At 31.4% G+C, this 16,462-nt stretch overlaps 1 long non-coding RNA gene across 1 annotated transcript in view; it reads left to right on the top strand.

Annotated features, from left to right (window-relative positions):
* The first annotated feature begins 1,142 nt into the window (after positions 1-1,142).
* The window catches only part of LOC138338294 (uncharacterized), a 69,534-nt gene continuing 54,214 nt past the window's right edge, over positions 1,143-16,462 (top strand). The window contains exons 1-2 of the long non-coding RNA XR_011211731.1: positions 1,143-1,235; positions 1,335-1,544. This is a non-coding gene — a long non-coding RNA (uncharacterized lncRNA). The remainder of the gene's footprint in view (positions 1,236-1,334; positions 1,545-16,462) is intronic.

The raw sequence follows: 16,462 nt of genomic DNA, 5'->3' as shown, positions 1-16,462 counted from the left end.
AATTATATCTTAGATTTGTTTCCACCCCGTGCATATGAGTTGAACCCTCCCTTGACAAGAAAAATAATCTTGAACTCACAATCAATTAATTGATTGAAAGAATTTAAATTATATACACTAATAGCACAGTAGACACTTCTCAAATATATTTATTTAAATAAGTACCTATTATTTAAGTAAATTAACTTAAAAGTTTATATTTTCAGGATGAAAAAGTATCAAATCTCATCTCACATGTTTTTGGAAGACCTTTTGTGATGGATTCAATTTTGTCACAACAAATATCGACTCTTGGATCATCTTCAAATTCGTCTGATGGAAGTTTGTTGAACCAAGATATATGTGGCTCTCCCATTAGAAATCCTCCTCTTTGTCAAGAAATTAATCAAAATAGTAATAATGTTCATGCACATTCAATTATCTCTTCATCACCACAAAAACATGATGAATGTAATCATGATAGCATGCAGCAAACAATTATGTTTGAGACTATTGTTGCTTCTATGAATGAAATGGTTGAACTTTGGAAAATGAATGATCTATTTTGGGTAGATTCATCAAGTTATAGGAGGTGTTTTATTCATCGTGAGATTTCTGGAAGAAAATTTTAAAATCAAGTTCTACCTCCCCAAACATCAACGGGTCGAATTGAATCATCAAAGGATTGTGGAATTGTGTCAATGACTGCCGTTGAGTTGATCCATAGTTTTCTTGATCCGTCAAGTTTCATGAACACTTTCATGTTATATATATAAATATATGCTTTGTATATTAAAGACTGGGCGCGCTAGTTGTTTTTTGAAAAGTATCCATTTTGTGAGAATTCGTTTGAAACTTACCACTTCTCATGTGGAAACATACCATGCCAATATCATGGATTTCGAACTTGAGCAAGTGAGAGATCTTAGAAACTGTCATGATATTTTGAATTCTAACTCAATGTCATGTATTCCAAAAATTGTCTATTTCTCAATAGGTTAATACCATTTCACTTTTTAACTTTCACCCATACAATATTGATTAAGATGAGTTTATATGGAGTTATGGATATGGACAATCAGTACTTATTTTTAGAAATAGTTGTTATACTTATTTTTTAAGAATTAATCATATGCTTAAAAATAATTATTTTTTATATGTAGGTCAAATCGATGAACTTGTTTCCTACTATAGTCACAAAAGCTAAGACTATTGAAGTTCTTGATTCTGGTACTTGGGGAGGCTCTATGCAATTGGTAAAATATTAATCCATCTTTTAGTTTTTTCCCCTAGAAGTTAAATCAATATTGAAATTGACTCATAAAATGATCATTTTTTTTGTTTGTTGAATTCAGATGTATGAAAAGTTGCATATTTTATCTCCTCTAGTTGAAGCTAGAGAATTTTTCTTCATACGTGGTTGTAGACAACTTGATGCAACAACATGGATCATGGTGGATATTTCATATGATATATTCAACGACATTCACAGTGGTGTACCTTCTTATTCATGGAAGTTTCCATCTGGTTGTGCAATTCAAGATATGGGCAATGGCCAAAGTAAAGTAAAAATCATATCCTCTCTCTATATCAATATTTATATAATAGGAAAATTATGTGCATTAAGCTCCCTCTATACACGTGGTCCATGTTACTGGGTCAATTGTATGTAGTCTTATCATGCATTTGTTCTTAAAATATATAATAACTAACATACAAAAGTTATACAATTTTTACACACAGAGTAAGAGAACTAAAATTCTTATTTTAGGTTTAGACGTTTTATATAATGTGAAATTATGAACTCAAAGTCACTATGAAGTGTGAATGGAAGTCGAAAGGGAAAAAATAATAAGTAGTGTATTAGGATTAATATATAATATTTATGTATGGTAAAGTTGTAAATTACTATAGTCTTGATGAGTTAATAGTTTACCTAATAACCAATAGCACTTTTTCGATTCGATTTATCGGTCAATTTTATTTTTTCAAGCCCCTACATATTATATTATCTACATGTTTTGCTAGTCTTGGCATTGATTGTACATATATTGTTTTAAATACGTGATCTTAAATAATACTCATCCCACAAAATATTTTTTTGTTAATTATATTATAATATTGTTTATCATTTGATTTTCTTTAGTGGAATATTTTGACCGGTGGAAATAATGTGATTGAGTTAGATCGAGTACTAACACGAACTTTTCCGGGAAACAACATTACAATTATTTAGGTATTTGTCATATTTTTTTATTTATTATTATCTATTTGTGCCTAAATTATCATGTAATAATGACATTTTTCAAGAATCAAATAATATTACGTATGACTGGATTTATCTTTTTTCTCATGCAAAAATTCCAAAATTTTCAAACTTGTATCTTTTTTTTCCTTTTTACTTTTTGTTCTTTAATTATTGAATCAAAAGGAATTTTCTATGATCAAATTTTACTTTTGACTCGTAGTCAATTAACAATTACAACACACAGACAACAAAAATTATATTTTGCATGTTTAATTCATATACACTGATCATAGTTTAGCCACTTATAGCAAGTTGTTGTTTGTCTTATTTCTATATTTATAATTTCACTTGGCTTTTTGGGTGATCCAATAATTATCTTTAACTATCTTTTAGGTAAACTGATAATGCCAAATATATTTCACTATGAATAAGAACAAGACTTAGCTATGAAATTCCTCGTAAATCTGTTGTTAAATGACCTATATCCCTATAGCTAACAAGATTACTTATATTCCTTTTGTAATTCATTATTAAATAAGATTAGCTGTGAATTTTTTATTGTTTAGCAACATAACTTATCGTCACTTATTCTTTTATAGTATTTACCCTAATATTCCTAATTATTGTAATGCATAAACAACCTTATAATAAGCATAAGGAAATGTTAGTGCTTGAAGAGACGAGTATTAATGAAATGGGAGCATTTTTAGTCTATGCACCCATAGATTTACGAGTAATCAATTCAATTGTCAATGGAGGTGATGCAACGAAAGTTCCCATTTTGCCCTCTGGTATCATCATAAGTCCCGATGGTCGTCTCTCCTCGAATAGGGACAACACTGCAAATGCACAAAATGATTCAATTTTGATAGTGACATTTCAAATAATGATCTGTGGTAATAATAATCTAACCTCCAGGGAGCAAAAAATGAAGGTAGTAGGTTCTGTTCATGGTGTTTTGAGCGCCACAATTTTAAGAATCAAAGAAGCATTGGGTTGCTCTTATTTTTGATTGTCTAATTTCATTTTGTTTGTTTGTTTTGAAGATATCAAAACTAAGACAATTGATGGTTTTGAAGGATGATGTGTTCCTTTTTTGTGACTTCTAAAATCTCAAGAATGTGTAATATGTATTGCTGCAATCATATTTCATATTAATACACTTATTTGAGACTTTTTATTTGTTTGATTTTCTCTAATAATTTTTTTTGTTCTGTGTCATGTTACAATGTAATGCCTTCCTGATTATTAAAGTATGGGAGTAGTATATATATGTTAAATCCATATGTGGATGGAATTATATGTTGTGAACACAGATAGCCTAGATGCGAGCCAAGTTGTTAAGCTTAGGGCTAAACCACAAAAAGGCTCAAATATTAAACATCAAACAATATATTTACTTGAGATCTAGGTTGAGTTTTTGTCCTGATTACCAATGTGTACTTGTTTGCTTACTTTCCTTCTTGGCTACACCTCATATGACATCCTCTAGTTATAGGTGTTGATGGAAGGATCGGATCGGAAGGAACACACTTGTAGCCGCATTTACATACATCAGACAATCCTGTGTCTCCTCAATTTCTCTTATGTACCAACTCGTTTTGCCTCTATGATCTATAGAATGTTGTTCCTCTATGTTTGAGTATAGTAGGCACACTAGTATTAGTGTCTACCTGTGTCCTTAGAATGAAAAAGGCAACAAGAAAATCAACTACTTGGTTTCCTTCTGTGTAGCAGTGAGTGATTTGGATTCCAACCCTCTTCTATATGCTTCAAATTCAGGTAGAAAGTGTGTTCCTTTGTCACCATGTTTGTTGTGCATTGAGTCATGTCCTAAGTATGTCCATTGAAAAAACACTGTTTTACTCCAAACTAAGCTGCAATAGCTTCAACACCATTTTGGTTATGAATCAAGTCCAGCCTAATATAGATACTAATGCCATGTAAGTTGTTATTAATCTGACAAGAGTTATTGGGCTGAGAACGAGCAATAGGATCAGGTTAATTTGGAATCTGAGCTAAGTAGTAGTAAAGAAACGGTTCCATCAAAAAGGATAGTGATATGTGATTTTGAGATTATGCAAATTTTTGAGAAACATGTTCAGTCCTCTCATCCCCTTTCTATGAGTTCTAATTCTCATCGTTTTCTTCTACTTGTGTTCTACAATTTCCATTTTTGTTCTTAAATTTCTTTGTAATTCCAATTATGAGTTAGTGAAATAAATTTGTTGGTTGTATCAAAACAAAACACAATTAAAGTTCAAACAACCTACAATGAAGCGTCAAAAGTGGGATATTATCATATATATCTAGTCCACTCAAAAAATAAAGGCTTGTTGTTCGATACAATAACAACGATGAGTCCATAATGGGATAAAACTTTAAAGTCACAAACAAACCAGAGAACAATTCCTAAGAACTTATAATTCTGTTACATGGGCATAGTGATGTAATTTCATTGCTTTAGAGATGTATTCGTAACCCCTGCTTCATTAGACAAAGACATAATTAGTGTCACACTCCGAGTCTACACCTTGGGTGGGACTAGCACTCGAGAACCATTGTTGGCCCCAAGCAAACCCTTCGTCTGAATTACTTACTCAGCTGAAGACTTAAACTCAACAAAGATAAGTTCATGTAATAAATTAAATAAATAATATCTTAGCTAAAATGGTAACTCAAGTCTTACACTATACATCTGAAATTAATAAGACTAAACAACTAATATTATCTTTCTATGAAGTCTCTAAAAACTGAGATGGATGTTGGGACAAGCCCCACAACATCCTAATGAAAGTAAAACTAATACTGAAAGCAATGAAATGGATCCTCCGTAATACAAGGAGGCTCACCAACTAACTCTGAACAACTCATTCGATGTCAATCCTAGCTACCTGTATCTGCATCATAATACGATGCATTTAAACTGAAATCAGTACATTGAATGTACGAGTATGTGAGTTTGAATGCTAACATACAAACATAGGCTTGAAGGGAAATTTGAAAAACTTACTTGGGTCTAATCAACTCTACAAGACTGAACTCATTATAGAGGAATTTAAAACAAGTGCAATATCAAGAAAAGTTAGTTAAAACATGATATTGACTCTGTATGTATGCAAAGATACAATATAACTCTGAGATGTATGTGTGTATATAAAATACAATTAAATTATGTAGCAGTTTCTCTAATCGAGAACCCTCACATAAGAGCTTTTGTGATGATGCGTCATTTTGCCTTATGCTTCCAGGGACTTTTTATATCTTTCCATTAGAATAGAACATAAACTACTAAGTAGATCCACTCGTGTATGCTATAAAGCACTAAAGGAATCATCTTAAAAGTATTGACCCTTTTCTATCCAGTGTGGCTAGATGGTTTATGGGGGCTGTGAGTTGTCTGAACTCTTCGTCATATGGGTGTTCAATACTACTCTAAAAAAAATATAATATTAGCTCTTATGTTTAGAAACATACTTCCTTCTACAATTTGAGATTATTTCTCAAAAAATTAGCTCAAAGCCTACGTTGGAAATCAATGTTTCCTCTCTTTCTTCATTAGAAAGAAATTACTCTTCTCTGAAAACTAGCCCAAAGGCTCTTTGGAAATCTCAGTTTCTATTCTTATTTAAAGGTGAAAATATTTAATCCTTCGGAATATTAAGTCCCCGTATACTTTTGAAGAAATGAACTTCAAATCTGAACACTTTGCTTAACTCATCGTGAACTTTCAATGTTAAAACAAAGTTAGAACATTTGTAAAAGAACTTTGAAATCTTGGATAATCTTTTCTTGACTTGACTCTTGACTTTACTTTAAATTGACCCTTCGTTATGCTTGATTTGAATTATGAATTCAAGGATTATGATTTGTGATAGGAAATGCCTCATGATTTTAGGAAAAGATCAACCTACCCTTCTTAAATCAAGATTGGCCAATTTTTTAACCGAACAGAACAACTTACAAAGGGTATAACTTACTCATACGAACCATATCTTGAATTACACCTAACTCATCCTGAGATAGGAGTTATGACCGGTTAAAGTTGACCAAAAACTCATTTTTTCTAACTCAAGTAAATATCCATTTAATTTCCAAAAATGCCTATTTCCAGTTCTAAGCTTCTTCCTATTGATTTCTAAAATTGTGATATGTTACAACAAGATAATTAATAATGTGATACGAGATAGAGAGAGAGGACTAACCTCATACTCATATATTTCCTAGATGGAATCGATAGAGCAGGGGCACTAAAGAAGCCTTCGTCAAATGGAATCTGCAGAGAAGTACAATTAATCATGTCGATCTTCTAAATTGAAGGAAGGTTGTCAACATTGTAATAACCAATTTTTGGCAGTTTCTAAGTTCAAGAATTTCAAGGTACTCTAAATTCAATATTGACGACAGTGTTTGAAGATTCTTAAAATCATTCAAAAACAAGGAAATCAACAATGGTAACTTCAAAAAACCAAATGGTAGATAGAGAAAATTGTTGCCGCTCAAATCTAGAGAAATTAAGTTATATAAACTCCCAGTATCTCTATATATATAATCTTGTGGAACGTTTATCGAAAGGATTCTAAATTTGGTTTTCTTGACATTTCAACAGACAATTGTTTTATACTGGTATCACACGCAAGAAGATGCCTTAGACTCTGCATATCTCCAATGTCAGCTAGCAGTGTTTACAAAGATGAATAATAACTAATGTCCAAGTATTCAAGGGATTTTATCTGGCATGTGCTGCTCAGAAGACCATTAATCTTTTTGCAACAATACAAAGAGAGACCATTAAGGGTGTGTTTGGTATGGAGGAAAATGTTTTCCATGGAAAACGTTTTCCTTGTAAATGTTTTCCTCGAAAACAAGTTGATTTTGGACTTATTTTCTCATGTTTTATTGGTGAGAAGAAATTATTTTCCGGAAATGATTTTTAGTATTTGATTTATGAATGAAAAATGTTTTTGAGAGACATCTTTTATTTTTACTAAAGTAAAAAATAATTCTTGACATTAAATATCTTTTTAAAATTAAATTTGTTTTTTGGGGGTGGTGGTGGGGGTGGGGGCGGGGGGAGGGGGAGGGAAGAGGGGGAGGGGAGAGGGTAGGAGTGAAAAAATAAAAATTTAATGTTGATGATATTTTTAAAAAATAAAATTATTTTTTGGGGGGTTGAGGTGGGTGGGGGATGATAGGGCGGCTGGCCGGGGGGTGGGGGGAGAGGAGAGAGGTAGAAGTTTAAAAATAAAAATTTGAAGTGGAAAATATTTTTAAAAGCAAAATTAATTTTTTGGGAAGGGAATGGGGTTTGGGGGGGGGCTGGCCGGTGGGGGGGAGGGTCAAATATCATGTGAAAAAATAAAAATCTTGAAATTGAAAATATTTTTTTTAAATTGATGTTTTTCCCCCAAAAAAATGTAATTTGAAATTGGGGGAGAACTATGGAAAATGTTTTCCTTAATTTTTGAAGGGAATTCATTTTCCTTAATTTTGAGGAAAATGAGTTGATTTGGAAAATATTTTCCAAAACTTTTTTCTCAACCAATCATGGGAAAATTGAAAACAATTTCTGGAAAATGTTTTCCTTCATACCAAACATACTCTTAGTCTATCCAATTTTCTTGTTGATGGATAGATCTTCTTCTAACTTGAGCAATTTTGAAGCACCAAAGTCTCGAGATTTTGTGAACCGTTGAAGTTTAGAATACGTTTGAAGCATTTGCAATCCAACGTCTTGACACTTCTACAATACTAGAAGTAAACAAAATAACTTCTTGTAAGATTTTCTTTCACTTAGTTGCAATAAAGCAAAACACGTGAAATTGCATAATCGTGTAATGAACCTACAAATTCAAACCAAATGCTTTGATATTACTCCCATTTATATTCAGAAAAAAATACAAGTTTCTCAGCTGAAAATTTTGATAGTATAAATTTAACGGATGTTGCTTCCAAGAGAATCATCTAAGCTCCTTGGACAATAGCTAAAAATCTCCACTCAGATGAAACTTGCCGCCTATTGCAACTACCCTGAAATTTATTAGTGCTCAAGTTCACACCCTTTATTGCTTTCCTTCTACCACCACTACTTTCACATTTTTGGAACCCTGAATTTTAGTACAACGAAAAAATACCATAAGACCATGTTAACTAAAAGAACTAAGAGAGCAAAATTTGTTACACAAATTGAAGGACAATGAGTACGTTACCTGCTTTGAACATAATATGAATTATGTATCATCAAACACGATTTAGATAATTGTTAAATGACAGACTATATGTTTTTGCTAATTTTGCATTTGAGAGTTTTTAGACTTAAGTAAATGCTCATTTCAAGTTCACAATGGCTGGCAAAAAACAATAGATAATTTACTAACCAAAATAAAGATAAAGATAAAGAATGAATTCTTGTGACGAGAATAGAAATCATTAAAAAATGTTTATCATTTTAAATTTAAAAAAGTATAACCAAGATAAAGATAAGAGAGTTTGACTTTATTTCTGTTACAATCAGCCTCATGAGTTGTTAATTGATGTTGAGTTGACATGATGACATGGTTGCTGCTGTATTTTTTTGTTTTAGACGATATACATTTCTGTTTTAGTTTTTCATCTTTGAGTTTCCTAGTCTTTAAGCATGTAGAGTTGTTGGTAGACTTAGTGCCTACTTATTAGGAAGATTCTGTTTTTGTAGTTGCTACATTATTTACTACATATTGTTAGGAGTTCCTTCTATTTAAACATTTCTTCTTTCAACTTATTGTAATATCTCTCTTTTTCTTCTTCTGTCGTATGTTTATTCTTTAGCTGTTAACACCAAAAAATTGATATCAGAGCCCTCTTATTAAGGGACTTGTGAATGTAGTATGAGGGGACCATCAATAAAGTCCCTACCTGTTTCCTTGAAAAGACATCAGAATCATGAATTCAAAAAACTCTTCAGGTTCTTCTGCTATTTCTCCACATATGTTTTATGTAGAGAACTAATCTCTGGAACTAGTAGAGGAGGATTACATAATATCTGTTTTACCAAGCAATCCAATAATGACTCAGGTCAAGCTTAAACAAGTAAAGGAAGACAATAAAATCCAATGCGAAATCTTGCTTATATGCTGCACTTTCACCTACCACTTTTCCTGGAATCATGCCGTTGGAATTAGCAAAAGCAATCTGGGATATTTTAAAAGAAGAATACCAAAGAGATGAGCGAATCAAAAGTATGAAAGCTATGAATATCATTAGAGAATTTACGATATAGAGAAAGAAAGATTATGAAAATGTCAAAGAATACTTAGACAGGCTTCTTAGCATTGTGATAAAGGTAAGAATGTTGGAAAATGAGCTTCCTGATAGCAGAGTTATTGACACGCTTCTTGTTACATTACCTGAGATGTTTTAACCAACCATTGCTTCTATAGAAAATACCAAGGATCTGTCAAGGATAACTTTGGCAGGATTACCAAATGTATTGCAGGTACACGAGCAAAGAAGGTTAATAAGACAGGAAGGATCGGTAGAAGGTGCACTTCAGGACCATCGGCAAAACTATCCTTAAAAAAAAACAAGAAAATGAAAGGGAAGAAGAATTATGCAGAAAATAGTCTGGTTTTCATTTGTAATGGAAGCAGCTACAATTCAGGCAGCAACAGAGAGGAAAAATTCCCCCATGTCAATATTGTGAAAGGAAGAATCATCCTCTCTTCAAATGCTTGAGAAAGTCGTACATGAGATGCCAAAATATCAAAAACTTGGGCATGATGAGATCATCTACAACGAGAAAGGATGACAACAACAAGAACAAAGAGAAGCTTAAGTTGCAAATCAACATGAGAAAGAACACTTATTTGTTGCATCAAGTTTTGCATCTAGTATTTCAAGTGACAGTTGTCTTATTGATAGTGGTTGTACAAACCACATGACTAGTGATGAAAACTTTTGAAAAGGCTTGATAAAACAACAACATCAAGAGTCAGGATTGGAAATAGAGAATACCTCCCTACAAAAGGAAAGTGGACTGTAGCTATTGAGATTATATAGACACAAAATTTGTTTATGAAGTTCTATTTAATTCTGAACTTGATAAAAATTTATTAAATGTTGGATGGTTACTTCAAAATGGGTTCAAATTACTTTTTGAAGATAAGGTGTGTCTGATAATTTATCCAAGTGGTGAGGAACCATTTAGATTAAAATGCAGGGAAAAAGTTTTTCTTTAAATCTAATGGATGAAGAACAAATGGAATCCAACTAAGTCCGGTGTTGGAGAAACATGGCACAAACGGTTGGGTAACTTTCACCACAGGGCGCTTTTGTATATGCAAAAAAGTGTTAGTAAAAGGTTTACCTTTAGTTGAAAAAAAACTCCCAAGTTGCGAGGCATGTCAACATGGTAAGCAAACGAGATCGTCATTCCCAAAATTAACTTGGAGAGCGACTGAAAATTTTAGCTGATTCATATAGATCTTGAAGGTCCCCAAAAAACTCTACCATTGAAAGGAAACAGGTACTAGATGATTTCTATTGATGATATAACAAGGATGTTAAATATACTTCCTAAGATTATAATCGGAGGCTGCTGATTTTTTTTTTTGGAAATGAAAAGCCTTGGAAAGAATCAAAGCGGCTGTAAACTACAAGTGCTCAGATCAGATAATGGGACTTAGTCCACTTCAGATCAGTTCAAAAACTTTTGTAAAGTTGCTGGAATAGAGCATCAACTCACTACTCCATATACTCCTCAGCAAAATGGAGTAAGCGTAAGGAAGATTACGACCGTCAAGGAGATATAAAGCTGTATGTTGCATGAGAAAGAGCCTCCCAAGGAGTTATGGAAAGAGGCAGCTAATACTGCTGTATTTTTGTTGAATTAGCTGCCTGCAAAGGCATTGACTGGTCAAACACCTTTTGAAGCATGGAATGCTTACAAACCTTTACAAAAAAAATCTCAATATTTTTGGTAGCTTATGCTTTTCTCACATACCTTAGATGAAAACGGATAAACTTGACAAGAAGGTAGAACCTAGAATTTTATTGGCTATAGCTTTGCAGTCAAAATCTTATAGAATTTTCCGATCTGAAAATCGAAACTTTTTGGTATACAGATATGTGGAATTTTTATAACAGAAGCAACCGGATTAGGATGGACAAAAACAAGAAAGAAAAGCTAATGAATTGCAAAATTTTAAGGAACGAGTTGATCATCCTCTTCGAGGAACAAGATAACTTTCAAGTATCTATCAAAGATGAAATGTAGTAGTAGTTGAACCTGGTGGATATGCAGAAGCTTATAGGACGTTTGATGTATCTTACAGTAACAAGACCACATATATTGTATGATCTAAGTGTTCTATCCTGATTCTTGAATTCTCAATGTCAATTGCATATACAAGCTTAAAAAAGAGTACTCAGATATATTGCAGGCACAATGGACTATGATATGAAAAGTACTTCAGGGTACGGTTTAATTTTTTGTGCTTGATACCTTTCTTGTTGTTCCAAAAAAAAAAGAGATTGTTGCTCAATCAATTGCAGCAGCAGAATTTATTGCTGCTACAGCACCAGGCAATCAAGCTTTATGGATAAAGAAAATTTTATGCGATCTTGGGTTGGAAATGATGGAAAGCACTAACATATGTGTGGGCAACAAAGCTGCAACTGCTATTTCTCACAATCCAATTTTTCATTGAAATACCATGCATTTCAATGTGACGCTATACTTTCTAAGAGAAAAGCAAGGGATGGTTTAGCGAATCTGGTATATTGCAGAACGAAAGAGCAGCTGACTGATATTTTTACAAAAACTCTTACGGCAAGCAAATTTGAGTTCTTCGGAAAGGGACATGGAATTTGCGGCTCTTGATGCAAGGAGAAGTGTTGAAATCTACCTCTTGAGGTATTAATGGATGTTGAGTTGGCATGATGACATGGCTGCTGATCTGTTTTGTATTTTCTAAATATAAATATTTCATTTTTAGTTTTTTAGTTTTGAGTTTCCTAGTCTTTAGGCATGTTGAGTTGTTGGTAGACTTAGTGCCTAGTTCTTTTTTTCCAGTTACGGAATTATGTACTACAAAATGTTAGGAGTTCCTTCTATTTAAAATTTTTTCTTTCAACTTAATATTATGTCTCTCTTTTCATCTTTTATTTTATGTTTTTTCTTTAGCTGGTAACACTAACTATTTGCTTGTACAACAACACGGATATCTTAAGGTCTGATTTGTCTACTCTGTTTTACAAAGTTATGAGTTGAATCCATGTGAATTATTTCTCTTCCCATATCTCGCACCCAGGGGCGGATACATGTGCAATCTAGGGGGTTCACTCGAACTCCCTACGTCGAAAAATTAAACTGTATATGTAAGGTTAATTACTGGTTTTATGAGTATATTAATCAAAATGAACCCCTAAATATTAAAGAGAAGGATCGCGTAATGAATAAGGGGTTCAAGTTCCGCCAGGAATGGCCGAGTTTGATTCTCGCTCTGTGCATATTTTTTTTAACTTTTGTTTTACATTAAAAAGGGTTAGAAGTTTTGGGCACAGATTCCAAAACAAATGAAAAGGCTTCATTGGTACAATGTGAAGCTTTATCCGTTTTATTTTGTACTATTCTCTTTTCTCAATTTGTGTTTGTTTAAATTTATTAGTCACATTCTTTGTAATTTGTTCCTTTATTCTTCAACTAGGTAGTCTACCTGCGGACATAAGAAATCATTCTAACCTTCTGAACAACTTTACCAATGATAGACTATTATAAGAAAAAAAGTATTTTTTTGTAGGGTTTTAGAAAATTTATAGGCAAATTACATGATTTGACGTTACCTCGTTTCTCAAAAATTATTAATATACAATTAATGATTAAAAATATCTTGATATTTAATTATTTTTATCTTTTACATGATTTATCATATTATATGTTTGATGATATAATTTTCTTGTTAAAATTGAGTCATGTTTTTATGTAGCCATTAATTTTTTTTAGACATGAAATATAGAATTTAATAGTTTTATGGTTATCATAAATCCACGTGTAAAAAAACTTTTGTGAAAGTTTTTGATAATCAATATAGTTATAAATAAGTTTTGTCCGTTAAAAAGTATACACTGCATCAACAGAAAAAATATTTTTAGAGACAATCTACTTGTTTGAGGTCAAATGTTTCTCACTTTTCGTTATTATTACTTTGTTATTTTAACAAAATTATAGAAGGAGAAAAATATATTTGAACCAACAACAAAAAAATATGGTTAACCCTTATAGAAATTCATTCTTCATTAAACTGTAGAAGACCATTCTGAATTCTTCATCAATGTAACTTTATGACTTTTTAGGAATATTTATGTATGATTGTTTCATTATGAAAGTATATAGAGATTAAAATGTTTTATTTTGTACTCATGTTAAAGAAACATTTTCAAATATTAAAAATTAAAAATGAGTCTAACTTAGATAATTTGAACACTTCACAATGACTTGAGGAATGAAGGACAACGAATCTATGTTAATACATTTATCTTCTTTAGCTTAAAATATTACTTTTATTTGTATGTTTTGTATCATATTTTTCAAATTATGATTGACTAAAATAGTCACATCTTATGTCCAAAATATTTAGAAGATTGAATGAGAAATGAAAATAAACATTAAAAGGACGGAGATCTTTGTCATAGTGGCATTTTATACATGTCAAACAAAAAATAATCAATTCAATTGTAAGGAGACAATAAAAGAGCGAGAAAAAACATACAATAAGGGAGTAAACTATGATATATCCAATGATGATAACAAATCATTCTAACAAAAAAATTTCCTACATTTTGAAATAAGATACCTCCAAACATTGACTAACACTTCAATAACCTTTCAATCATTAAAGTACTCATAATATCCACATAAAAACAAAAAAATATGCACAGGCATAGTTATTAACTCAGATGATTTTCTGAATAACACAAAATCACATCCTTGTTTGTGAAAGAATAACGTTGTTGATGAAGAATTTTGAGAATTGTAAGGGCCTTTTTAAGGTACCTTCAATAATTTCAGACGCAAAAACTTTCTTGAATATTCTATTAACATTTTTTTATTTAATCTGACTAACAAATACTTGTAACAATAACTTTACATAAATATAAACATCAAAGTTTAAAGCATATATTCAAAAAACAACAACTAATAATATAAGCATAAACTAATGATTGTAAAAAATATACTAGAATACACAACAATAGAATGAAACAGAATGAAAAAAGTAGAGCCTACGGAATGCAAAGTGTATTCCTTTATTTATAGACAACAAATAGTAGTGTAAAAATGTGGTTATTGTTTCTTATCGGAAAAGTCACAACCTTTTTGAAAGGTTACAAGCCTCCAAAAAGGTCACAACATTTCATAAAAGTTGCAACTCTTCATATAGTCACAACTTTTCATGGAAAAAACTTATAAATTTTCATAAAAGTCATAACTTTCATGAAAAGGAAGGCTAGTGTTGAAAATAAAATAAATTTACAGAGAATGTTGGTTTGTAGTGGCACCACGTAGGCGACATAGGGTTCTCTTAAATATATATAGTAGGTAAATTGCCCGCGCTGCGTGTGGTGGTTAAGTATAACAATAATATACCTTTGAACACGTAATAATATAAATGTTTTCGAGAAGGTAAAACCTACGATAATATTTAAGAATATTTTATCATAAAAATACTGAATTGTTTTTTGTAATCTTTAAAGGAAAAAAATTGATTCTAAGTTTTTATGAATTTTGTTATTAATTCTACATTTTAAATATAGTTGTTCATCACCAAAGTCTTTAAAAAAGACATGTAATTGCTTCATTGTCTATATATGTATATTTTAAAAAATTTGAAAAAAAATTTTATTCATCAATTGTGAGAATTTTTCACCTATTCAATGCCTCTACATGTAGAATTTAAATATTACGCATCTTATATAATTAGTTGTGTACTTAATAAGTTAATTAAAATAGAAAAATGCATCCCTTGAAGTTCAATTAAATAACGTATGTTGCTCAAATAATTTATATTAAATGATGTCTTTTCATGCCCCTTATTCAAAATTATATGCACTCGATGACTCTACTTTGATAGCCAAAAGGAATATTTTGTTGTTTATGTTTCGATCAATATAGTTAAAACTTAATTATGTGGAGGAATTTCAATCTACAATATATAAGAAAATAATTGTTTCTTTAACATTAGATTAATATAGATTTGTTCTACTTTGAGGGGTAATTCATTGACTCCAACCCAACATTTAAACCCCAAACATTTGATTAAGGTGAAGTACAATACTTACCATCCCACTACATTTTTTTTTTTCGGATCTTAGGGATCGCTTAAATGACTCGATAAGATAAAAAATTGAATAAATAAAACACCAAGGTAGTGTGGAACCACCATATCTTTTGAACACTCAAAGTCCCTTCTTATACATCCAATGCATCTTTTATCCCCTAAAACTCTATAATAATCAAAATCCTTTATTTTTTAACTTTAAGATTTTGATATAAATGACACGAATAGTCTAATAATTACGTCAAAGTTTTTATTAAAATATTTTTACTTCAAAACAATGATCAAAAGAATAAACATAAGCAAAAATATTTAAAACATGTACTCAAAAACAAAAACTAATAATTTAAGCATAAATTTATTATTGTAAAAAGCATAACAGGATCTGTAATAATAAATGAAACATAAAGGAAAAAATCGAGCCCACATATTGGACATTGTCCCCTTAAGGAAATTTTTTCATTCTAGTACCCGAAGTTTAAAGGAATATATCTTCTCAGGACAGGACGATTCTATTCACCAGTGTGTTTATAGAAAAACAATGGTGTCAGTGAGCCACTCAACAAGAGAAAAGGACATGTATTTTTGTTTTTATAAAATTAAAGGAAATCCCTCTATTTAAAGACTACAAAGGGTAGCTTAAATGAATGTTTATTGTGTCTTATCGGAAAGGTCACAACTCTTTGGACAAGTCACAATCTTTCATAAAAGTAATAATTTTTCGGAAAAATGCACAAGTACCCCCTCAACCTATGCCCGAAATCTCATACATACACTTATACTATACTAAGGTCCTATTACCCCCCCTGAACTTATTTTATAAGTTATTTTCTACCCCTTTTCGGCCTACGTGGCACTAATTTTAAAAAGAAAAGTCAACCAGCGTTGGGCCCACAAGATAGTGCCACGTAGGCCAAAAAGAGGT

The sequence above is a fragment of the Solanum lycopersicum genome, chromosome 9 (genome assembly GCF_036512215.1).
Source record: "Solanum lycopersicum chromosome 9, SLM_r2.1".
In the NCBI taxonomy this organism is placed as follows: Eukaryota; Viridiplantae; Streptophyta; class Magnoliopsida; order Solanales; family Solanaceae; genus Solanum; species Solanum lycopersicum.
The sequence above is the reverse complement of the archived record's forward strand: the minus strand, read 5'-3'. Positions and strand labels throughout refer to the sequence as shown.